This window comes from Euprymna scolopes, chromosome 5 (genome assembly GCF_053919585.1).
Source record: "Euprymna scolopes isolate OS-2025 chromosome 5, ASM5391958v1, whole genome shotgun sequence".
NCBI classification, from domain to species: Eukaryota; Metazoa; Mollusca; class Cephalopoda; order Sepiida; family Sepiolidae; genus Euprymna; species Euprymna scolopes.
The window spans coordinates 114,699,820-114,714,355 of NC_136486.1; the positions used below are offsets into that span (position 1 = coordinate 114,699,820).

Consider the following 14,536-nt stretch of genomic DNA (forward strand, 5'->3'; position numbering starts at 1 on the left):
ATATATATATTTTTTCCAAGTCAGTTTCTATTTGACCTATAGTTGGGAACCTAACAGGTACTACTACTCCGGGGTAGAGTGGACCATGGAGCAATGGCAATTAAAGGGTGGCTCTACACTCCCCAAAGCCCGCAAGCTGGGGCCTACCATCGGATATAGTTTACGGTCATAACCAGGACCACCGTAAGTAGTAAAAATACACGTAAACACATTACACACACACACACACACGCATATATATATATATATATATATATATATATATATATATATATATATATATATATAAGAATATTGTCTCTGTGTGTGTTTGCATGTGTGTGTGTGTGTTCGATTCCTGTGAACTCGGAAACGGCGGGGCAATTTTTTTTATAACTTCGCACTATGTATTTGATGCGTCTGGGAGTGTTCTCACATAGGTTTGTATTAAAATGCGTCTGATAATATCGAAAATCGCTAATACACACAAAAAAAATGCGATTCAATAAGGAAGTTCAATTTGGACTAAAGTTATGATATTTATAAAACCTAACATCAGAAGTTCATTTCCGAATTTTATCACCGCACAGGCAGAAATCCACGTTATATAATCAACTAAAGACGTTTATAAGACAGAGGAGCGTTGGAAACGTACGCTTCTTTTTAGAGCACATTTCAAGTGATTATGTCAGAATAATCTCAAGTAATTATTTATTTATACTCCTATAATTTTTTTCAGAATTGCTATTCATATTAAAACCCTTTTTCCTATTTATTTAAAAAGTAAATGCAACTTTGTTCGTAGAATTGAATTCATTTGCAAAAGTTATAGCTTATTTGCATACTATATAAACATTCATTTAAATTAATTCCCTATTAGCTTTTTCGATTTTCTTATAGAATGATCATCTTTAGTTAACTATTACGTGTAATTATACCCATGCAGATATTCTACATGATTTATACTTGCGTTATGTTTACGTAAAACGGTTATAGTAAAAACACAAACCTCTTTCTATATATATTTATGTATGCGTATATATTTTGTTTAACAAAATTTGCTCACCAAACTCCTTTGTTAGTTTTTAATCTTAAGGCATGAAACTTAATATATAGGGTATTCGAACCCATGCGAAACTTTACATTTGGGTTTAGCCGGGGAAATCGATAGAAAAGTGTGAAAATTAAAAAAATTGAATTTACCAGGTTAAAGTCGAACGACGGTTTTACGAATATGCATGCGTAACTTAGTAGCTATTTTTTCATGTTTTATTTTTTAACCTTTCAGCAAACATGTCTTCATAGGTCAGACATTAATGTCAGAGAAAAAAATAAACCGTAAGCAAAACGTTTTGTTTCAATTCTCGGTAGTGGTGCACGAGCCATTTCTTTCGGACTTTTTAACTTACGACTACATATTGGGTCCAATACAACATAATAATAAATACGAAATCATATCACTAAAATAATAAATAATTATATAACAACGCAATTGAAATCATAACGATATAATACAATAATAAATACGAAATCATATTTAAGCGTATTTTAAGGCCGGGCAATGCCGGGGGATTTACTAGTACTACTATAAATTTGTTTTTTTCTTTTGCATTGATATTCATTTTAAAACCTTTTATTTCTATTTATTTAAAAAGAAAATACGACTTTGTTATATATGGGTTGCAGAATTGCATTCATCACCCACACATATAGCTAATTTGCGTATTCTTTTAAACATTCATTTTAACTAATTCCCTAATAGTTTTTCGGTTTTCTTATAGGATGATTATCTTATGTTAACTATTACGTGTAATTATATTAATGCAGATATTCTACATGATTTATATTTACGTAATATTTGCGTAAAATGATTATAGTAAACACAAACCTCTTTCTATATATATTTATGTATGAGTATATATTTTTGTTTAAAATAATTGCCTACCAAACTCCTCTGTCAGTTTTTGGTCTACATACATGAAACTAAATATACAAGGTATTTGAACTCATGCGGAGCTTTATATTTGAGTTTTAGTTTGAGAAAATCGATGCAGAAGTGTGAAAATTAAACAAATGGATTTTGCCAGGTGAAGGTCGAACAACGGCATTACGAATATCCATGAGTAACGTAATAGCTATTGGTTCATGTTTAAATTTTTAACCTTGCAGCAAACATGTCTATTTATAGCTCAAGCATTAACGTGAAAGGAAAAAGTTTACGTACGCTAAACGTTTCGTTTCGATTTTCGGTGGTGGCGCACGAATCATTTTCTTAAAAACTTTTTAAAATCATTACTATATATTAGGTCAATATAATATAATAATAAATACGAAAATCTGCATTAATCAAAATATAATATTGAAGCGTATTTTACTACCGGCAATGTCAGGCCGCCTGCTAGTACAGGGTGCCCCCCCCCCAAAAAAAAACGGACCTCCAACTCTAATTAGGCCCCGTTTCTTAGTGTTTTATCCGAATGAAATGAAACTTTGGCCATAACTAGTTTATTATATTCAAAACATCACATCAAAACACTAGGGTCTTTGGCCCTTTTTTCTCCGTTGACTGTAAAATGCTCAGAAAAAATATTGAATGTTCTCTGTTTTTTTTTGGTCACCCTGTATAATAATAATATCATAAAATCAACGGTTGGTTCTTTGATAAGACGTGTTAGAAATTTAGATCACAACTGAACCATGGCACATTACTATTGCATTTTAAATTTTAAGTGAAGCCATTATTTACAGATAATTTTATAAATCAACAGTAGATTCTGTACAATTGAATATAGGCTACAATGAATTGTGGATAAAGTCACTGTAGAAAGGCATGTGGAGCTTCCTTCCAGTACACTGGGGGGATGTTAATGTCTAGAACAGGCAATTAATCGATTTGATTAAAAACTGGTCGATTTCACCGATTTCGATTATAATAAAAGTATGGGAGTGTGAAACAATCGTTAATCATCATTCAATTTCGAACAACGTTGGATATCTTAGAGCGTATATATATATATATATTTGATCGCTCGCGGATGGATACAGGGGAAAAAGGTACCATAATACAATTCGACAAAACTTATATTCTTTTCGCTGGCTAAACCAATATATATATATATATATATATATATATATATATATATATATATATATATATATATATATATATATATATATATATATATATATGACGTTAGGATGCATTGAAAAGTAATCAATAATATAATCGATCCCAAATGTGAGGGCTAAAATGCAAATTATATATTTAAAAGCTTACATTACAAATTTCAGAGACGTAGCATGATTTCTTTGCTGTGGATCTGACCATTAAAGCTATCTAAAAATCCAATGATACCTCTTACTTCATGAATTTTATCCCACGACTGAAAATAATCTGATAACATCCACATAACTGTTCGAGATGTTGTCACATCTTTCAAGGAGCTTGATGGCTGGAAAGCAACTAGTCAGGACAGTATTCCAGTTATTGTATTAAAAAAAAAACTCTAACCAGAACTAGCACAGATTCTTGCAAATTTGTTCAATCGATGTATAAAGGAGAAATAGTTACTAGCCTCTTAGAATAAATAATGAAAATACGTCTTCGCTTTCTTAGTACAGACAAATTAGTCGTTTGTGTGTTATGAGTAAGGTGCTTGAATCCGTGTTAAATAGAGATATTAACAACCACCACAGCAAACACAACCTACTCAGTGACAAGCAATATAATTTCCGCCCGGCGGAAAGCTACAGCTGATATACTGATTGTAATTTCACATAGGATCAGTAAATCTATCGACGAGAGGTATCTTCTAAAGAGCAATAGCTCTTGACATATCAAAGGCATTTGACAGGGGTTGTTAGAAATGTTTACTTTAAAAGGTTTCGAGCTATTGAATATGAGGAAATGTCTTCTTAACCATCATTTTTTTTCTAATATAGATATACAAGTAGTTGTCGATGGGCAAAGGTCTGAAGCGCAAAGTATCAATGCCTTTGGGATCCATCTTTGTTCCAAATTTCTTCTATATCTTCATCAATGATCTCCCAAATGACGTTTCAAGTTTATTCGTAGATAGGTTTATAAGAGTAATAGTTGATGAGCAGAAATCAGAGGCGCGCAGTATTACTGCTGGCGTCTATTATGATTTCATCTTGGGCCCAATTATCTTCCTAATCTTCATCTATGTTTTCCAAAATCACATTCTTAGATCATTCATAGACATTTACTCCTGATCTGAAATGAAACACATACATCAAATCTGTTGCCAAGTTGACTGGAAAAATGGTTGAACCATTCTACCGCTCCAGTAGATATCTTACTGCCGATGCAATATTCCATGTATAAGCGCCTAGGATGGAGTACTATTACCATATCTAGAGATTCTACCCTGCTTGGCAGAGTTCAAAACCGAGTTTTTATCTTTTCACCATAAGCACTCTGATCTCCAGTTGGCCCAATTGATATGAATGGTTCTAGTCTAAAAGAGGAACCTTGTTTTGAAAAACTTCTGGGTTTGATCTTTACTCCTGATTTGAAACGGAAGATTTCCATCAAATCTGTTTCCAAGGTCGCGGGAAACAGTTGCGGCATTTTACCGCTCGAGAAAATATCTCGTTCCCGCAGTCTGTATAAGTGCAAGATAGGTTTTAAAAGTGAGTGCTGTTGCCATATTTATGCACAAGCTGTTAGTAGCTTCTATCTTGACTTGACAAGTTCAAAATAGACTTCGTAACTTAGTAGGTGATACCCTTTTCTTTTCTCTACGGCCTCTTTCCTACAGAAGAGAGGTTGCGAGCCTGTCTCTTATGTATCGTTATTTTCATGGCGAGTTCTCGTCTAAGCTTCAATCTATGATCCCCCTTTTCCAAACTTACACAAAATCACTCGTCTGGCTACAACGGCCGTCACCAGTCATCGCCATACTATATGCCCAAATCTAAACGCAAATTACATGACCAAACTGTCTTTCTTAAAATTGTCAGCCAATGTAACTCTTTTCTGCTGGTATGCTTTCAAGATGGCTACGATACGCTCGTCTTCAAGTTCAATGTAAACAAACATTTGTTTAAGCATCCCCTTAAATAGTCCATTTATACCCCATTTTCACCACTAACTATTTATATGCTGTTGTCTCAGTAACTACCGTACACTCATTAACCTTTATCCTCAAGTAGCCTTTAGGCCTTGATAAATGGTTACTCCCATGTAAATACACACACATACACACACATATATATATATATATACATACTTAGCATATTATATATATTTAAGTAAAAATTACTATCTTAGCAAAAAGGAACCTTCAAGATGATCATCATTAAATAAATTTCAAATAGTAAATGATTGACTGATTTGAATTTCAGATCAACTTTACGCATTATTGAATATAATTTTATATTTGTGTGCATTAAATGTTCAAAATTAAATAGGTCAATTTTATTTATGAAACACACAAGCATTTCTGTGAAGTTCTATATTATTCGTATTATTTCGATTACTGTTTTCACCTTGAGTGTTATTCGCACAGCGTTTCGTCCGATATTATCACCGCCCTATTTTAGATGTATCTTGTCTAACCTTAATATCTTTCTGTCTTAAGTAGATTGCAATAATATTCTTCGTTTCCTACGCGCCAATGGTTTAAGTTTTAACCTCCAGAACAGTGTCACTTATAAGTGAATATAACCTAGTGCTTTATCTATAACGCCACGAGTTCGAAATTTCTAGTTCGACAGAAAGATTCCCGAGTTAGACAAGATGCACATGAAGAATATTGAAGATTACATCAACCGAAACGTTGTGCGAATAGAACTCAAGATGAGAACAGTAGTCCGAATTATCTAAATAATTCGAATAATTAATCCTTATCTAAAAAATCAGAAATATAATATATCCATGAGGGTTTTCTGTCGACTTGTCTGTCAAACAATACGTTTGGATTCCTATTTTCGTTATTTAATAACGTCTTCCTTGCAAAGTACATTAATTTAATGTGCCTACGTTATTTTAAATGTTGAACTTCAATAGTCTGCCTTTTTAATTGTAAATAAGATGTTCATAGGCCCGTCACTCTTTACTTCGAGATAGCAATGTCATTGTTTTACGCGCAGATAAAGTAGACGCATATTCAAAATGTCTTTTCTTTCTTGTTGGAATCCTCAACAGACGATAAATCCATGGCGGTATCTTCTTATCATGTCAACCAGTAAGATATCAAAGCCACCAAATGCCGACATAAATCGGATAGACACTGCGTATCCATAGGCATGTTACAGCTGATAAAATCACGCATTACAAAGACACACAGGTATCCATTGATTATCACCCATGCATACATCCAAAGCAAAAGGAGAAGGCACTGATGTGTTCAGTAAAGAAGATTTTGAGTTGACTACGACTTCAGTTTATGGATTATAGTTCAAGATTATGAATGACTAGAGGAGGTATTTGGTTTTGATCGCCAAATACATAGCACATTAAAATGTTCGTAGCAAACCGATTTTTCAATAAATAATTTAATACAATGGACTAGCAATAAAAATATCTACTATCGTGAAAACAAATGCCTATATCCTCCATATCCATAGCAAAAGAAGCAAATTGGTAACACTGTTCGTATCAAGAAAACTACCGTAAGTCTGTTATCAATCGGACAACACTGATCTGTTTTTTTCGAACAAAGAATTCAACGTAAAGAACATATGCACGCTAGGGATTCTTTCCGGTTGATAATTTCGCTTTCTGTAGAAGCTCTAAATATTAAAAAAAAAACAAGAAGTGTTTTTTACCTTTATGATAAAGATGTTTTACTCAAATTTTACTAAAGACGATTTATAACAATGTGAGAATAGTATCAAGAACCTGCTGATTCCAAATATGAGGTTGGTTTTAGTTACATGTCAATAATTACCAAGTGATGTTTAATCAGGTAGACGCGTGCACATACATTAGCTTTATCTATCCACAGAAGATCCTTGGAATTTAAAGCATTTGACTTTGGAAAATTTGTAGTTACATCGATTTAACAAAATTACATACAAAAAAACTTGAAATAGATAGATAGATAAAGCGTATGTGTATGTGAAAGAAAGAAAGAAAGAAAGAGAGAGAGAGAGAGAGAGAGAGAGAGAGGGAAATCATAGCGTATGAATACCTCGTGTATTTCTTTCATCACAATTCAACGTTAAAAAACAATAACGAATCTTGCTTTCCCGACTGCTGGAAAACTGCCTATGTGATATCAGTCTTCAAGAATTCTGGTGAAAGAACTGACCCACTAAATTATCACCCCATTAGCCTCCTCTCGCGTTTCGCCAAAATATTTGAGTCCTTAGTTAATCAAGCCCTAGTCCAGCACCTAACAGCTGCTAAACCCCTGACTGACAAACAATATGGGTTCAGGCAAGCCCGTTCAACAGCAGATATCTTAACTGTAGTTTCTAAACGTATATACCGTTCATTGGACAAAACAGGGGAGGGTAGAGCGGTAGCCCTTGATATATCTAAGGCTTTTGACAGGGTATGGCACGATAGTCTTCTAAGGAAAATTAGATCATATGGAATCACTGGAAGAATTAATAATGTAATTAAATCCTTCTTAAGTAATAGAAAAATCAAAGTTGTCCTCGACGGTGGTACATCTAAACAATACGACATAAATGCGGGAGTACCTCAGGTGTCTATCCTTGGACCTCTATTATTCCTGATATTCATAAATGACCTCCCTGATAAAATTGTTTCGGAGATGGGTATATTTGCCGATGACACTGCTCTCTATAACAAATATGAGGGGAAAACAAATGAACACACATCCAAGGAAATGGTAGAAAGACTAGAGGATGACCTCCAATCTGTAGTGGAATGGGGACAAAAATGGTTGGTCACATTCAATGCTGCTAAGACTAAGCTTGTTTCTTTCAATAACTACAAGAAACCCTCTCTACCACCAATAGCAATGGCCAAGAACACATTGCCTGAAAGTACTTCTTTTAAACTCCTCGGTCTAACGTTTACAGGGAATATGAACTGGAATAGATACATTGAGAGCATTGCCAAGGCTGCTGCAAGGAAGGTTGGCTCCCTCTACCGTGCTAGAAAACTACTTAGGCCTGAAAGTATCCTATACCTCTATAAGGCAACCATTCGCCCATGTATAGAGTACTGTTGTCACATCTGGGCTGGTGCATCTGCTGCTTGTCTCTCGCTCCTGGACAGGGTTCAAAAGAGAGTCGCCAACCTGATAGGTCCTGAACTGTCATCTAGGCTTCAGCCTCTGTCCCATCGACGAGATGTTGCATCTCTCTGTCTGTTCTACAAATACTTTAATTGTGAATGCTCTGACGAACTGCAAACACTTGTACCTCCCCGACGTAACTACCCCCGACAAACCCGACAAGCTACTAAGTCTCATCCCTTTACAGTAGAGATCCCTAGGTGCAAGAAAGCCTTTTACTCAAATAGTTTCTTCCCCAGAACTGTGGGTCTTTGGAACTCCCTTCCGGGACTCTGCTTTCCCAACTGCACTGATATGCAGAAGTTCAAGTGTAATGTTAACAAACATGTTTCTACTCAGCTCCCTTCATAATGACCCCGCTAATTAAGTCCCTGATAGTAGCCCCCTGCTTCAAAGTGACACTGTTCCTTGTTTGGGGTGAAAATTGAATAAAAAAAAAATAAAATAAAAATAGATGCACGTAATTATAAAAGAATACATCAATATACAAAAGTAATAATTCAGTTTAGTTAATGCCTAAATAAATTGGGTAAGGAATGTTTATCGCTTGTCGCATGAGGCGCTCCTACCAGAGAATGCCGATGAGGATTCCCAGGCAATTTTTGTTAGGCCAGAGTACCCCTCATTTAGAGGCGTCAGTTGGACATCCCCACTTTCAGATCTTGTGTTACATCTGGCTGAGGTGGGCAGCAAGTTAATATGTACTTAGTATTTAAGAATACGGCCAGTAATATAAAAAAAGAGGGCAACTCTCAATAAATCTTTTTATAATGTATCATAAGACGTGAAAGCATACAAAAAGATAAAGGTAGAAGCTCCTTCAGTCTTGAATGACTATGGTACCCACCCTGCGTATGAAATTTTTGTTGCAACTAGTGCGCAATGCCCAACTACACCTCTCATGAGTCGACATTGTAAAATACCAGTGATAAGTTGAGTGTATATATGAGGGAAGACGTCTGGCTCAAAAGCCTAAAATGAGATTCAAAGATTGTTTGAGTTCCACCTTAAAAAATGTGAAATAGATGAAAGAACCCGGGAGAGTCTTGCTTTGGATCGTGCAGAGTGGAGAAGGACTTGCGGTAAGGTGTGGGCAAGTTTGAGGAAGATCGAACCCAGTATGAGCGGCTGAAACATGATATCAGGAAAAGGAGGATGAAAAGAGCAGTATGTGGGCGGGGGCGACAAATTGGTCTGGAGTGTGAGGTGTGTGGAAGATTATGCAGAGCTGGGTTGATAAATCACCAGACTACTCATCAGTGCAGTGGGTCACAAAGCAGTCTTTTGTTGCCAGATCTAATCTGTGTCAACTGCGGACGGACGTACAAAACAGCAGGTGGTTTGAAGCGGCATTTGATTATACAAAGAAATGACCATCAAGAATGTGCTGCTAGTGGCGAACATGTTTGCAAAATGTGTTCCAAAGATGCCAGAGTTTGGCCGGGCTTAAAGCCACCTTCTTGCGGCCCATCACTGATTTGTTTTCGTGTTTCTGTATATCTTGTTTCTTTTTTTGTGCTATATCAAGTAATGCCAATGTTCGAAAACGAATTTGTAACCATCATATATATATATATATATATATATATATATATATATATATATATATATATATATATATATATGTGTGTGTGTTCAGAACGACTGGAAACAAATGCCCAGATAAGCAGAGAGTAGATACAGCACCTAGAATTCCCAAATCGTCACCCATCTGGTACTAACCAAGTTGAACGTTTCTTAACTTTGTGATGTGACGTGAACTAGTGTGTCAACGTAATTATACTTACCAATGTGTAAACCTATTATTAGAATTACGGTCAAACTATTTTCATTTTATTCATTTCCTTATGTATTCATTAGGTTTATTGAACTTGGTATCTATTTTACAATCCATTGCAGCTTATTATTTGTATAGCTCGTCTCGGGCGGTAATAAAAACACTTCCAAACACGAGAGACAACACACCATTCGATAATATACAAATACACGTTATAATCTATCACATGTACTGTTCATGATTGCTTACGATGAACGATATGAAAGATAATTCCTTTATAACTTTTGGTTGACTCTGCATCGATATCAAAATTGTAATAAACTATCGCTGGTCAGAATGTATGGTAAATGAAACACTGAAAACTACGCTGTTTTCGGCGATTTCATTTATTTATCAAGTTTTCAACAAAATGTCCGCCATTTTAAAATATGATCAGAAAAATGCAGTCCGACTACACTGTTGTAATATGTTGGCCTTCGAGGCAGTACGACACCATTACCAAGACAGCAGTTTGTGGATACATACATTATTATTTACTCACTAGGAGTAGTAACACAGCAAATCATCTCTTTGAGAACAATCTCTGGTGTTCGCTGGAGTCTAAGTGACAACAAGTATCTTTGCAGATAGATTTGCATTATCGCAACAACCGCTTACCTTTGATTCCTCATTGGCAGCGATTATTGGTTCTCACTAGAATTTGGATGGCAATAAACCTCCTTAAGGTCTGAGTCCCCTTTGCACTCATTCAGCAGGGCGTCTGGTTAGTGCTCTCTCTCTCTCCTCAGTCTTTCCATCCTCCTTGACTCTCACATATTTGGTGTGGCGACATACGAAAAATATTTATCGGGGTTTTATCCTCAATTCTTCCGAGATATTTTGTATACTATAAGCGATACTGATGCTTTATTTTTTGGAGATATTATTTCATAAGATGTCCTGTAGTTTCAGTGCAGCATTCCTTCTTCCATTTTGTTTTAATCCTGTTGAAATTACTTACATGCTCATTAGTTTCATTATTTATGCGAATCAGTTGTTACAATTATTTAGAAGAACAGCAATTATTATTATTATTATTATTATTATTATTATTGTTGTTGTTGTTGTGGTTGTTGTTGTGGTTGTTGTTGCTGTTGTTCGCTAACCTTCGCAAATAACGTTGTGCTATCGCAACATCTGCTAAGAACTAGTTTCTCGTTAGCAACGACCACTGATTTTCATTGGGGTGCCTTAAGGTGTATTTGGTCTTTTCCATCCTCCCAGATTGTTCACATCATTTTTGCATGTTATGAGCCGATATTGATACCAGTCAACAATCTTATTATATCAGAAGATTTCTGCAGATTCAGTTCATGCGGTATTCCTTCTGCCATTTGGTTTTATTCCGCTTGCAGTTTACTTGGTTAGTGTTCATCGTCTATGTCGGTCAGTTTGCACTTATTTAGAAGGACAGAGATTGTTGTAAAAATTGGGGGATTTCACAGTCGCTAAAATCTAAGATTTCTCTTTGAGAAAAACCTGTGGCGCTCCATTGGATTTCCAACCAGTCTCCCCGGATTTCCAGCACTCTCTACCTCTTTCGATAAGTGTTGCAAATGAATATGTATTATCGCAAGAGCCGTTTACCATTGGTTTCCCGTTGACAGCAACCTTTGGTCTCCACTAGAATTCGTGCTGTAATAAGCCTCCAGAAGGTCCCAGTCCTCTATGCACCCATCTACGAAGGCCTGATAATTAATTAATTTGGTAGATATTTTTCGCACACTCGTCCAGAAATTAACTTTTATCTGTATAATTTTAGTGTTTTGTTCCCTCTTGTTCCCTCTTACACTAAAACCCATTTTTCTAATGAAAAATTATTAAAACGAACTTTCTAATATACTCAGTCATGCATATGAGAGCGACTGCGTGAATGTCAATTAATTTTCGTATTGATTTAAAAATCGAGCGTTAATTAATTATTTGTTCAGCTTAATGTTTTCTTATTAGATGATTCGTTTCATTTCACTGTTTCTACATTCTGCATAATCGCGTAGAATTCAACATGAAAACGTTCTATCACACCGATTTATATATATATATATATATATATATATATATATATATATATATATATATATATACTCGGGTTTTTTTATATTCAAAAGTAATGAACTAATGAATTCAACGAGGTTGTTAGATAGTGCTCAATAAAAAGAGCTGATAATACTTGTTTATTGTTATATAAACATGCTCACATCCCGCTGCTACAAATAGCCACTTGTTTCAATCAAACAACAGATATCATCAGGCAGCGACTTGACTATTCAAAAGTTCAATGAATAATCATAATAATAATAATAAAGGTTATTCATTGAACTTTTGAATAGTCAAGTCGCTGCCTGATGATATCTGTTGTTTGATTGAAACAAGTGGCTATTTGTAGCAGCGGGATGTGAGCATGTTTATATAACAATAAACAAGTATATATATATATATATATATATATATATATATATATATATATATATATATATATATATATATGAATGATTGTTGAGCTGGATTAAATCCGACGATATGAAATAAAATGGAGGTGGAAGGACCTGAATACTCAACGTTTCGCCCGATTTATGCGGGCTTCTTCAAGAGGGATGGTCATTGACGAGAGAGTCGGAGGACTGGGGCTATATATAATGATGGGGAGAGCAACGTGTTTTCCTTATGTAAATTAGATGTCATATATACAAAAAAATGTAAATTATATGTCATATATACAAAAAATGTAAATTAGATGTCATATATACATGTATATACATTTTATGAGAAAAAATAAATTAGAGTAAACTAGTGTGGTGGATTACGTCTAAAAGTAAAAATATCGTAGAGATTTAAAAAAACTGCGTCTGGAAATATAGCGGTGATAGATTAAGTAAATAAAATGACACGAGATTACGAAGGAAGTTTTCTTTTTTTTTTTTTTTTTTTTAAATAAGAGATAATTGGATTGGGATAAAATAGCGTAGTAACTTAAAAGATGGTGTCTAAAATAAGTATAGGAGGTGATAAAATGGAGTTTAAAAATAGATAATGATAAAATAAAATACAGTAAATAAGTAAAATAAAAATAATAAAATTAAGTGAAATTACGAATTTTTTTTTGTATATATGACATATAATTTACATTTTTTTGTATATATGACATCTAATTTACATAAGGAAAGCACGTTGCTTTCCCCCATCATTATATATAGCCCCAATCCTCCGATTCTCTCATCAATGACCATCCCTCTTGAAGAAACCCGCATAAATCGGGCGAAACGTTTAGTATTCAGGTCCTTCCACCTCCATTTTATTTCATATATATATATATATATATATATATATATATATATATATATATATATATATATGTAACAGTTAGAAGCTCCGACTGTCATTAAGGCGGTCGAGTTTCAATCCTGGCTCGAGATAGTTTCTTGTCCAGCCTCACTGATGAACTGTGATTCACCGAACCAATACTGTATGTGAATGACTATATATATATCAGTGCGGCTGGACAAGAAACTATCTCGAGCCAGGATTGAAACTCGACCGCCTTAATGACAGTCGGAGCTTCTAACTGTTACGATATTCGGCTGCTGCTATGGCGGGCATTAACAATGTTTAAACATTGTCAAAACGCTTAAGCTCCATTTGCTTACACAAAAAGCATCGCTTAAGACGCTAATGATAGTTTGTATATCACTTCCCAATATGCTCAACCCAAGATAGGGAGCATTATAGGCATCCACATACAATACTGTTTCGATGCATATCATCTAATCAGAGCGGCTTGACAAGCAACTACCTCAAGCCAGGAGGGAAACTTGACCACCTTGACGACAGTCAGCGAAGTGCTTTTGCCGGTGTGTGCGAAAAGTCTCTATCAAACTCCCTTCTGAACATTTGGTCTACGAATAAAAAATTTGATAGATAGATTATTTGAAACTGTGGCACACTATTGATTCGGATTTTAGCCGGTAAAATTGCTGGTAACGGTTTTTTTTATAGTATTTTCACCCCAAAGAAAGCACAGTGCCACTTTTATGTAGGGAGCTACGATCTGGGACATAATTTGCAGGAATACTATGTGGGGAGTTGAGCAGCAAGATGTTTGTTTGCATTACACTGGAACTTCTGCATGTCAGTGCACTTCAGGAAGCAGGGACACGGATGGGAATTCATAAGTCTAGCTGTCCTGGGGAAGAAACTATTAGAAGAGAAATCTTTCTGGCACCTGGGAATCTCTACTGTGTAGGGTGGGATTTTACTGATTGTCGGGTTTGTCGGGGGTATTTACGTCAAGGGAGTACAAGGGCCTGTAGTTCGTCGAAGCATCTACCATTAAAATACTTGTAAAACAAGCAAAAGGATGCACCATTTCTTCGATGGGACAGAGGCTAAAACTAAGCAAACAGTTCGAGACCTATTAGGTTGACGACTCTCTTTTGAACGCTGTTCAGGAGTGAGAGACTAGTAGCAGATGCACCAGTCCAAATGTGGTAACAATACTCCATAC

General features: G+C 35.2%; 1 protein-coding gene across 2 annotated transcripts in view; it reads right to left on the bottom strand.

Annotated features, from left to right (window-relative positions):
- Positions 1-14,536, bottom strand: part of LOC145276962 (short transient receptor potential channel 7-like) — a 946,690-nt gene that overhangs the window by 568,731 nt on the left and 363,423 nt on the right. The window lies entirely within an intron of this gene.